We start from the raw sequence: 12,452 nt of genomic DNA on the forward strand, positions 1-12,452 counted from the left end.
AACTTGGACCATGAAACCTGATGTAATTCATTGGGCTTAAAGTTTTTTTCTCGATAGTTCGAATAAAATGTTTATTACTTCGGATGGTGGACACAAAAGATGGAGCAGAATGCCGACAAAACCCTCCCCACTGTTCCACAACACATTCCAACGTCACCCACAAAGGATACAGCTCCGATACCTCATCCACCTAAAATGAAACAAAAAATGCGTGTACGTGCCTTAAGACGTAAAACAGCACCGTTTAGACGTGTTTTCTCTGTTAACAATAATTTCGGATAGTATTTAATTTATGTTATGTTACTAATAATAGAATTGCGCTTGATTTATGCAATATTTATCTTATTTTTTTCCTTCATTTCCTTCATGTTTATTTATTTTAATTTTAAGCAGAATAATATTCAATTTATGTTATTTATTAGAATTTTTCCTTGCTAAACCTTCCTTCCATCCTTTTGTAGATGATTTTAAATTGCGAGGTCGTGAGGTTTGCAAAAATTAAAATTGAAACGACAGTGATAACATAAATGGTGTGAATAGATGAACAGTTAAGAGATTTTATCCTACTTTTACGCAAGTAGTGTATGTTATATTTTTTTCTATATTTCTATATTTTACATATATATCTATTTATATATCATTTTATCTATCTTATTTATCAATCATACTTCTATCTGACTGAATTTTCCATTTTTCTTCGCCGCATCGGGTGTATCGTCGTCTCTGTAACTGGGCTGGAAACTGTTTACGCGAAGAAATTTAGTCTCTCCAAGCAGGTCAACGATTCGCTGCTATATCTTCAGCGATTGCAAAAAAAAGAGGGGACAGGGATACCGTTGTGGATTGAAGTTTTGAGGGCAGTGATATCGAAATTTCTGGGTGTTGGTTCAGCTGAGATTTTTTTCTGTTCACAACTACATATTTTTGCAGTTTTTTTTTCTTGCAGCTACAGAAATCGGATTATTAAGGTCATGATTGCCAGTTTTCTTTTAAAAATCAGAAATTTTACAACTTTTATTTAATGTGTGCATTACGTTTATTATATTATGTATTTGTATCATATTATTATATATTACGTATTTATATAACTTATACTTTTTAAATTTCTGAATAATTAATTGATAACTCAATAATTGATTATTTCAACCACACTAGCCATTAGTTTTCTTTTTAAAAATCCGAAATTTTAAAATAACCACAATAATTTTACAATTTTTTTCTTTTGTATTATGTGTGTAATTTATATTATGTAAATACTACATACGTTTATCATATTATGTATTTATATCATATTATTTCTTTTATATCTATGTACTACATATATAATATGTATATTTTTATTATAGTTCTTACTAATGATTATTTTAATCACGAGTGCCAGTTTTCTTTTGAAAAATCCGAAATTTAAAAAAAAACAACAACATACTTCCAGAAAAAAAAACAACTGCAACAATTCTACAACCTGCTCCTTTCGTATCATGTGATATAATATGTATATTATATTATTATGTGTATTATATTATTTTTATTACGTATATTTCGTAAATATTATGTATAGTTTTATTATGTTTCTTAGTAATAGCGTAGATCTTTTTTTTCTTCTCCTGTGCTTGCAGATCTCTGTTAATCCACTGGAATTATGCTCAGACGTCTAGTCCTCCTACCATTTTCCCGTTCACATTCATTCCTTTCATGCATTAATCCATGGATTTTGTTATTCTCACATTTCCATCCAGATTCATATTTCACTTTCACCATTATCAATGAAAAATTTCACCAAAACTTGACGATGATGTTCCAGTTTCCAACAGCACAGCGGTCAGTTTTTCACGATCTTTTCAGCGAACCGCTGTTCGGGACTTCTTTTCGAACCGTGTTCGGGATGTTCATCCAGTTCTTTTATTCCTTTTTTTTGCTTATTTTCGCTGATTTAAAAGTGAAAATTGTCATCAACAAATTAAACGAAGTCTGATGATCAACGCGTTTTTTCCCTCGAATGCTCGCAAACTAACAACCTAAAAGGACAAATCCCGTGAGGACAGTTGTCCTCCCGTCTCAACTGACAGCTATTTTATGAGGCCGTGACGCCACGGCACTGTGTCTAGCAGAAGCTCGTTTTTCTGTTTGTAATCAACAAGTCAACGTGATTCATCGTTTTTGATTTTTTTACTTTGTTGCCTGTTTTTTTCTTGCATTTTTCTATTGTTATGTCGTCAAGAATTGAAATCAAGTGAATATCAAGAAATTTTAAAGGATCTTCAAGTTAGGAACGGATAAATTTCCTCATTTTTGATTCAGAGCAAAAAAAAAAAGAATCATCTTGTTTTCTGGTGCTTATTTATTTACGTGTGCTTATTTATTTGCGTATATTTGAAATATTCTACGTAATTTTTAATTTCACAGCAAATTCATCGCGATTCTTGTGCACATACCCAACATTTTGGTAATGACTTGATAATTTTTTTCAACTTCGCTTCCTCGCCAAGGAAATTATTGGGTTCTCCCATAAGTTCCTCTCCCATTTTTCCGATATTTTTAATCTTTTGTTTAAGTTAGGTTGGCCGCAAAAAATTTTTGTATATTCGTAATGCATAACTTTTTTTTCTAATTTTAAAGAATTTATAGTTTAGTTTTACAGTAAGTTTTGTGCTAAGAAGTCAATATATCTGACTTTAAAAATTATCTAAAATTATCTAAAATCTATTTGTGAACCAAATCTATTTTTGAGATTTGGAAACACCTGTTCTACGAAAAAAATGAGACTGAGATTTGTTATGTGAAGGATTTTTAAAAAAAAAAATCCTAACTTATTACTGATTAGGATAAGCCAAAGTTTCTCTCTCATTTTTTTTGATATGTTAGGAATTAAGAATTTTTTCTATTGGACAACCAAAGGTATTCCAATCAACATTATTCGTCAACATAGCTTAGTCAATAGTCTTCGCTAATCGATATGATAGATTATTGTTGTTTTTTTCGACGAACGACTTAGGTTGATGCGAATTAAAGTGTTGACGACCGTATGGAAAGAATTCTACGGGCATAACCTCTAATAAAACATTTGATAAGAAGTAGTGATCGTTCATTTATTGACTTTTTCCAGGGAATTTTTAAAGTGCTCCTACAGTACTGCAAAGCACATTTACTGCATAATTTCTTTATTTTTCTTTTTTAAAATTTTGAAATTAGAATCAAAATTACATTCAGGGCATAATTTCTATTTTTTTAGAAATTTGAAAGTATGTGAACGAGGTCAGAATTATATTCTAGCTCATTATTACTATTTGTTTCAAGATTTTTAAATATTTCTACAGTAGTACAAAGTACAATTAGTACAGTATTATTTTATTTATCTATTTCAATATTTCAAGATTAGAATCATAATTACATCCAGTGCACAGTTTCAAAATTTTTTTTTTTTGGATGGATCCGCATGTAATCAGAATTATATGTACTCATAATGTATAATTATTATTTTTTTCAAAATGCCAAAATATTCCCACAATACCACAAAGTACATTTAGTACATAATTGTTTTCTTTTTCTATTTAAAATATTAAAATTAAAATCAAAATTACCTTCAGCGTATAATTTCTATTTTTCAAAAAGTTTGATAGTATCTGCATAAGATCAGAATTCTATTCATAATGTATTAATTCTTTTCTTTTTTCAAAATTTTAAATTAACTGTATTATAGTACAAAGTACAGTACATAATGCTATATAATGGATAAATTCTTTCCTTTTTTCAAAGTTTTAAGTATTTGTACGGTAATAGAAGGCACAATACACGTTGTAATTCTATATAATGCATAATTTTTTTACATTCTGAAGTACAGTAGTATGTACAAGGTACAGTAGACGTCGTTGTGCTATAAAATGATAATAAATAAATAAATAAATATATGTATATAAATACGATAAATAATTCAGATTAGATTAGATTAATTAGATAAATGCCATAAATAATTTCTTTCTTTTGTTGAAATTTTGAAATGTTTTTGCAGTAATACAAGGTACAGTAGAAGGTACAGTACAAGGTACAGTACAAGGTACAGTACACGTCGTATTGTGTATCTATGCATTAGGCATGTACTAGTAGTGTTACTGTGTTGGTTGTTGGTCTCAATTTTCTTCAATAAATCGACGACGTGACCTGGTCGTCGCCTGTACAGAACAGAACAGGAACATCGCCGCCAATGTTTGCCTTTTTCTACTTTTTTTACCGATGTCGTTCAAGTGTGTGTGTGTATGTGTATGTGTATGTGTATGTATGTGTGTGTTTTAGTGTTAGTAGTCGTCAAAGCACTCAATCCTTTGTGACGCATCCGTCGTCGGTTTTGTTAAAACCGTGTGTGTGTGTGTCGAGAATTTCCCTCGCGCATAAACATCCCTCAGTTGTGCCTTCGTTTGGAGGTTTATCCAATATAACACATACATACATATATAAACGCCATAGAAGACCCGGTTCTCGACGACGGCGGCCCGAGTTTGCCGGTACTTTTTATCCGGAGAGTGCTTCGACTGTGTTGCAAGACGTTGAACGCTGTCAAGTATTAGGGCGATGACGAGGCGTCCGAGTGAATCCTAGCACACTTTTCGCTCGGTTTGATCGTCTGATCATCTGATATCCGGTTTTCATCGGAATCCCTAGGGACGTGTTATTACCGTAATACGACATATGTACTTCTCGTAGTGGTTTCTTTTTCGAGAGAAAAAAAACACTCGAAAAAAGAAGTTCAGATTACTGTAATAGCAATCGAAATCGAAAAAATCGCTAATATATCATCTTTTCGAGCTTCTTTCACTCATGCGCCGTATTCGTTGATTTTATCGCTTTGTTGTTTTCCTTATTTTCTCCACTTTAATCCTCTTCCTCCTTCTTACACGAAATGATTCACGTAGAACTTCTATCGGCGGCGAATCGGCGCTCGTTTCTTTGATGTACGTACGTATGTGGATTTCCTACTTTTTCATACACGGTATTGATTAGAAATTTCGTGAAACAAAACGAAACGGCGGACATTTTCAATTGTAACTAATTTTTACGTTTGATTTACGTGTGTGTCTCCAAGCTTCCAAATAACAAACTACGAGAAATTACAGCTACATATGTACATATGTGAGGTTGCGACCGGTATTACACGTTTTTCACTCATTCCACCACTTTTATGGCTACCATTACTGTACAACAATAATTATACTTTCCAGTATCGTGCGATTCGAGACGTGCTGCTTTTTCTCTTTTCCAATAACGAAGCTGAAGCTAGTTCCATAAGCTAAAGATGATTCCTGAATTTTCATTGTACACATACATACGTATAGGGAAAGAAATTCTTTTGGGTCTAGATTAAATTCGAAAAAAAAACTAATCCAGTGGCTCAAATTAATTAATCAAACTAAATTATGTTTGGTGACTTGAAAGGAATGTGATGTGGCCTGTTCGCCCACGCTTATGGCTACATAGCATTTTTTTTAGAACTTATCGTTACTGCTACAGTTCTGGGGAATTTTCCAAGATTTTCTCTACTTCATGATAAACTAACATGTAAGTACAGTACAGTAGTACTCAATTTGACCTACATTTTTCTTCCAGACTCAATTTTCATCATTTTGTCTTCTTGGGATGTAAAATGAGATGGAAATCATTCTTTTTCTTCTGTACAGAAAAACAACTCAAGCAAATCCCGGTTTTTCCTCTTCTAATTTCTTTTTGTTCTTTTCTTTTCTCTCGTTTTCCTTTCTTTTCGTCGTTTTTCCTTCCAGATTTAAACTTCATTTATTTTATTCTCTTTTCTGTATTTATTGTGTACATTTAGTTATTTTTTGTTTTATTGCTTATTTACTCGTTCCTTCTCCCTTTTATTTTCTCTTGTTTTTTTTGTTTTCTCTTGTTTTCCTTTCTTTTTTCTGCTTTACTTTCCAGATTTAATTTTTATTTATTTCGTTCTCTTTCCTGTATTTATTTCGTACATCGTCATATCATGATATATTTTTCACCTATTTATATTAGTCGTTATTCCTTTCGATTTTTTTTTTCAAATTTGTCGTTTCTACTACAGTTCCGGGGAATTTTCCAAGATTTTCTCTGCTACCTTATAAACTAACATGTAAGTACATCTCAATTTGACCCTTATTTTTCTTTCGGACTCAATTTTCATCTTTTTGTATCCCTGTAATCCTCGAATCCTATTAACTTCCTTGCAAATCTATGTCGTCTATGTATGTACGGATCTATTGTCATAAATTTATATTGATTACTTATTTATTTATTTATATACTGCATGCATTACATGTTCAATTATTACATGCGTCATATCTATTAAATTTATTTATATAGTTATTTATTACACATTTATGATTTTATATCGATATATTTGTTACCTACTTGTTATTTGCGCCTTATTCCTACCAATTTTCCATCCATCTCATTGCCGCCAGTTCCGGATAATTTTTCAAGATTTCTCTCAAAGATTTTTTCTCGCGTAGATTTCCCTTCAGTGATCGAGTTATCTATGTCAGGGGCGATGAAAAGCGAAATGTGCGAGAGCAGTTCCACTTCGTCCTCTTTTTTCTTCGCATCATTAATTTTCGTTGCGGGATTTCTGGTGCTATTTTTATTTCTAACAATTTTCTCTCGAAAATATTCTCTCTTCCATCATTTGTCACCCGTTTCTGCTTCTGCCTGGATTTTGTAGCCGTTAGGTTTCTGCTTTTGGCTTATTCTAGACGTTGGTTCTGCTGAGGAAATTTATCCACGAATACACAAATTTTCTCCTTTTCAAGGATTCTACTTCAGTTTTTGTAAAATATTCCACTTTTCCATAGCGAATCTCGTGCTATCACGGACATTTTATTATTTTCTATTGTTTTCAAATAATGACGCACAGCCATTGCGTAACTTTTCCTGTCATAATCATGCTCAGCGAATTATTTCTCACTCCTGGAAGAGAACTTCTCGTTTTCAGGATGTAGAGTTTTGGCGAATGTAGGAAATCAGGTGTAGAATTGCTATTTTTGTAGAGAAGAGACATATTTTTGTTTTTTTTCTGTTGAATTTATATTGTGTTTTAAATTTTCGGAATTTTTTTCTCACTGATGCTATTTGTTGTACTTTATTATTCGTTGTACAAGGCTCAGAATCAAGGAACATATTTTAGGGTTTTTCAAGTTTTTTTTTTTATTTTTTAGAATTTTGAAACTATGCTTTGCACTTATTACAGCTACAAAATAGATCTAAAATAGATGTAAAATAAGCTCTACAAAATAAATAAATAAATAAACTCATTAAAGCCAAACTATGTACTAAATAAATAATAAAATAAGTAAGTAGATAAGTAAATGTGTGCACTAAAGCTTTACTAAATTATTCTATTTCCTGGTCTGAATTTAAAAAAAAACGTACATTCCTGAGGGTGGTTTTTCTTTCTTAATATTGTATTGGATTTTAAAATTTTCAAAAATTTCCTTCCCAGTATGAAAAGCTACTGGAAAAGAAAATCTACAACAAGTAGCAAAAGCCACTCGTTGTAGAACCTGATCCTGAATTGGCCGGATGCCAAACGCATTCGCTCGCGCTGACGACGCGCTCCACACGCAATGAGTTGTCATCAGTCGGCGACACGTAACGTGCGTAAGAAAAGTTTTGCTTCGTAATGATGGTACGATTTATTGAAACAGGGTAGGGAATTCCGCGACCACTCATCATTGCATCGTCGCTTCTATTCTTTCATTACGGTAGCTTCCTCCGAGCGTACGTGCGTATAAAAAGAAAGTGGTACGTTGTGATCGACACACGGACACTGAGAAGCTTCCAATTCCTTTTCCTTCTTTTGTTGTTTTTCTGGACGTAGGCTTATTTCTGTAGGGTTTTTTTCTTTCTGTGTGGTTTTTGCAGAGAAATCTCTTTAGAATTCCAGAGCACATCATTGGATCAGCTTGGTTCTGAGCCAGGATATTCCTTAATGTTCATATTTTTCAAGCAAAACTGAACAAATATGAAAACTAATATATAAATAAAAATAAAGATAAATAAATAATAAATATATAATTGGAGTCAGGAAGTTGCTTAATGGTGATGTCCGTTCGAGCAAAATAGAAAAAATATGAAAAATAAATATAAGTAAAAAATAAAAGTAAATAAACAATAAACTAATGAATGTAATATGAGTATAAATAAAATGTAATAAATAATATAATAATATAAACGTAAATAAAATATAATGTATAATAATAATAGAATAATAGTATAAAATAAAATATATAAACATAATATAAATATAAATAAATTGTAGTAAATAATAACATATGAATAAATATAATATATAATATAATATAAATGAAATAAATATAAATATAAATAAAATAAATAAATTAATAATAAACACTATAAAAATATAAAATGAAAGTATAAACATAAAATAAATAAATTACTAAATAAAATAAATTATATTAAAAAGTGAAGGCTATTTTATCGTTAACGATAATATCTCGCTATTAAATATTGAATTATATTCAAATCAACGTCTCAGATTGCTCTTACTGTTTACTTCTAAAAGTTACGGTATCAAATTTCTTGAGAACTCGAGAATTTCCATGATTTCGTTCTGGAAAAATAATTATTTTCTGATGATAAAGGCCAAAACAGCACCCGCATAGCTTCTCTATTAGGTTTATTTGCTTCGTTATGATCACGCTTCGAGCCGTTCTTCCCTGAATTTTGTTCTCTTTTTTTTCTGGAGTTTTTCTCCGAGGAAGAAAGGGAGGCTGCGGAAGGCAGATACGAGGATTTTCTTAATTTTAGCAATTTTTATATGGGATCAAAGATTCTGCTATTGATAAAAGGCGGATTTTATTCTATTTTTAAAATACAATTAAAGGTTAGAGAGAATTATAAGATAAGATAAAAAATAATTCATAAGATTAAATTTTAGATAGATCAAAAAAGATCAATATTAGACCTGTTTCTTTTTCTTCTAACCCTATATATAGTTATTTTTGTTATCAATGATGTTTTATTTCTTCGTTTCGAAAATATGATCACATGTACCAATTCGATCAAATATTCGAATGAATCAGCCGAGCTAATATGAGTGATAAAATGATTTCACGACTCCCTTCATTTCGTAAAACAAAAACGGAGCAAACTTTAAAAGCTTTCCATTAATGGAAACTGAATAAAAAGAGAAATAGTCCCCATAATTGAGTTACGAATGTTTTCTGTACTCATTAATGGAGAGAAGACGATAAGAGGAAAATTTGGTATGTGGAAATGTTTCGCCAGTCATTCGCTCCGAGCTTTTTTCTGGATTTTGCTCCCGTAATGCATTTAAGGCATCGTTTAGTACGTTTTTTTTTCGAGTAAAACATTAGGCGATGTGGAAATGTTTCAGTTTTCCAACTCACTCGCTCAGGTTTATTTGAATTTTCCTCCTTCAACACATATTTTAAGGGATTATTTGGGGTTGTTTTTCTTTCAAATATACCTTTCTAAGTTAGATTCCTTGCATAACTTTTTAAAATAATATTCCATTACTCTTTTAAAAATTTCACAGACTTTTCTAGACTTGTAACATCCTGAAAGTTTCGTTTTATAAAGGATAGACGTTGAATAATGCCGCATCCGTGAAAATTTCGACGATCATGAATCATTCCATCGTTACGGAGACAAACTTTTCCCCTAAAATAGATGTATTTTTCAACTGCCCCGCACCGTTACGGATACTGCAACGAAAATGGCGGTAATTTTCTCTGTGAGACCGCTTTTTTTCAGAGAAAAATTAGCACTTCTCGACAGAAATTTTCCGGTGAATGTCAACATTTCGGTCGAATAAACTTGCTGCAATTATCTCTACATATAACGCACTCAACACATTCTCAACGTATAAAATTCCTCTACCTCTGTGAGGGGTTTTCCTCTCGTGAAAGTTCACTAGTGCCTATAAACATGAGAATACAGTTGTTTACTGAGTTCTAGTGCCTATAAACATGAAAATACAGGAGCTTTTCTCTCTCTTTTCTTTTTTTTTGAATCAACTTCGCTTGTCACGTTGTCTATGATGATGACCTTGATGGTGTCCGTCCGTCCGTCCGTCCATCGGCGCCGGGCGTCAGGTAACTGTGTCGTCAGTCCGGGTTCTTGGACGACGATTACGGATTACGTTAGCGCCAGAAAAAGGGATTCATAACATCGGTACGGTGTCGCTGGTGATAACTAACGATTCGTTCACTAAATAAGCGGCTAGAATACTTCTGGAAGCAATCACTAAAAGCCTGAAAAGATTAGTATTATTTTTGGTAAATTATTTTTCAAATTTTATTTTTTTATTCAATTGTTACATAATTTTAGAATTTTTCCAGCCTGTTTTTTTTCTGACAGTCATTTGTTATTTTCACAGTTTGATAGATGTCGGGAGTTTTTGAATTTTTTTCATTTTGATAAAAGCTAAAAAATTATTATCTCGAATACTGCTGGAAGCGATAGTTAAAAGACTAGGATATATTACTTTTAACACATATTCTCTTAGATTTGCTTACTTTGATTGTTGTGTAATTTTTTATTTTTTCTTTTGTTTTTCTTTGTTCTGTGACGGTTATTTGGTATTTACATGTTTTGATAGATGTTGAGAGTTTTCTGGTTAATTTTTTTTTTATTTTGAAAAAACTAAAATTTATTTTGTCTACGTGATCCACTCCTCTTGCTAGCCAAATTCAGAAAATAATCAGTATGTAGGCATTCTATGTACTTGGATGATTTCGCCATTTTTTTCACATTTTTTTAAAATCACAGCCCCCTTTTTATCCGGGCAGGAACTTATGGAATAATATCCAGGGTTTATCCAACAACGAATATTTTTCGGAATATAACCTCTCACCTTAGCTCAACATCCGGCGATCCTTCTTTCGAAGATTTTTCTTTGTGAAAATAAGATGTTTGACATTCTGGTTACTTCCTTGAGAACACAACAGAGAGGGAGCGGGAAGGGGGGAATAGAAACCAAAGGAAAGATTGTTACAATGATTTTAGGTATGGAAATGATAGTATAAGAAACGAAAGAGTTGACAGAGTTTTTTTTTGGAGTTTTTGGAGAAGACAAGGACAAGAAAATTCTTCTTTTTTCTTTGAAGTTTTTCTACATTAGTGTTGTTTTTTGAACGTCTCCCTGTAACTATTTTGTTTTTCCACTCCCTGAGCCTTACCGGTGACTTTTTTGAAGTCGAATTTTCAAAGATTCATCCGGCAATTATCGTTTTTTGCTACCATTCGGGGCAACCTTCTACTTTTTCGGAATCTTGGAATTTCTTTTTGCTTTCCGTTCATCTCTATTCTATTCTTATTTCTCTTCTGTTCCCTTTTGTATTCTCCATTTTTTATCTTTAACTTCGAGTTAATTGGTTTACTGACACGACGGCATGTTTTCTGACAGCCTGCATTAAAAATACGCATGAACAAGTTTTATTTCCTTCTTCTGGACGTTTATTTTGTGCCCTCCGGCTATGTTTTCCTCTGGCTACGGTTTTCTGGTAGAATTTTTAGTATATTTTTATACCCTGATCAAGTTCACTGCTATTTTAGGATGTTTTTTTCAAAGAACAATTTTATCAACGGAATTTTAGATAATTTGCATTCAAACAACAATTTAGTTGTTTAGCAATGTGAATTTTCGACTCTCGTCATTCAATCGATTGATTAATGATCATTCCCTAATGTAGTGAGTGGTAATCGGCTTACTGTAATGTCTGAAAGAGTTAGTTATTCCCTGTTATTTTTTTTTTGCGGTACCAGCAGATGATGGATGAGTTTTTTTTCGGACAAATTCTGTGCTGTGGCATCTATGGTAGCAGGCGTGGTCACTAAAACGTTTTGTATGTGTCGTTAGCAATCCAAGGTCAATTCGATTTAAAGATTACGCGCTTTCACCCACACATGGACACACACACGTTAAGGAACAGTTACAGCGATCGTTCATAGGCGACAATGAACTGTCGGATGTTTTTTTTTCCTCAGCGATGTCTCGTCTCCTTTCACTTTGTGTTTCATTTCATTTCGTGTTCTATGATTAATTCAGTGAAGATGAAATCTTTTTCCAGGTAAAAAAAAGCTTCGAAATAAAATCTCCTAAAAATTTTCTCATAAATTTCACCCGAATTCAATCTTTTTTTCAATCCAGTCCTCTTTAACTATTAAATTCCTTTTTCTCAAATTTCTTCACGGTTAAATTTCTTTCTCTCAAGTTTTTTTTAACGTCTATGTGGTTACTGTAGAAACAGCTGATGTCGGATGCCACAGTGTTTTTTTTCCCACATTTCTCTTGGTTAAAAGTGCAAATTTTGCCTAAAACTGACCTTTTTTTCAAAAATCGCTCCGAGAGACCTAGAGAATCTCAAATTATCCTTTGTAGACCCAGTTTTACGACATGGTTTACGAAATCTGTAAATAGATTGTAAATGTAA

This window comes from Necator americanus, chromosome II (assembly GCF_031761385.1).
Source record: "Necator americanus strain Aroian chromosome II, whole genome shotgun sequence".
Classification (NCBI taxonomy): domain Eukaryota; kingdom Metazoa; phylum Nematoda; class Chromadorea; order Rhabditida; family Ancylostomatidae; genus Necator; species Necator americanus.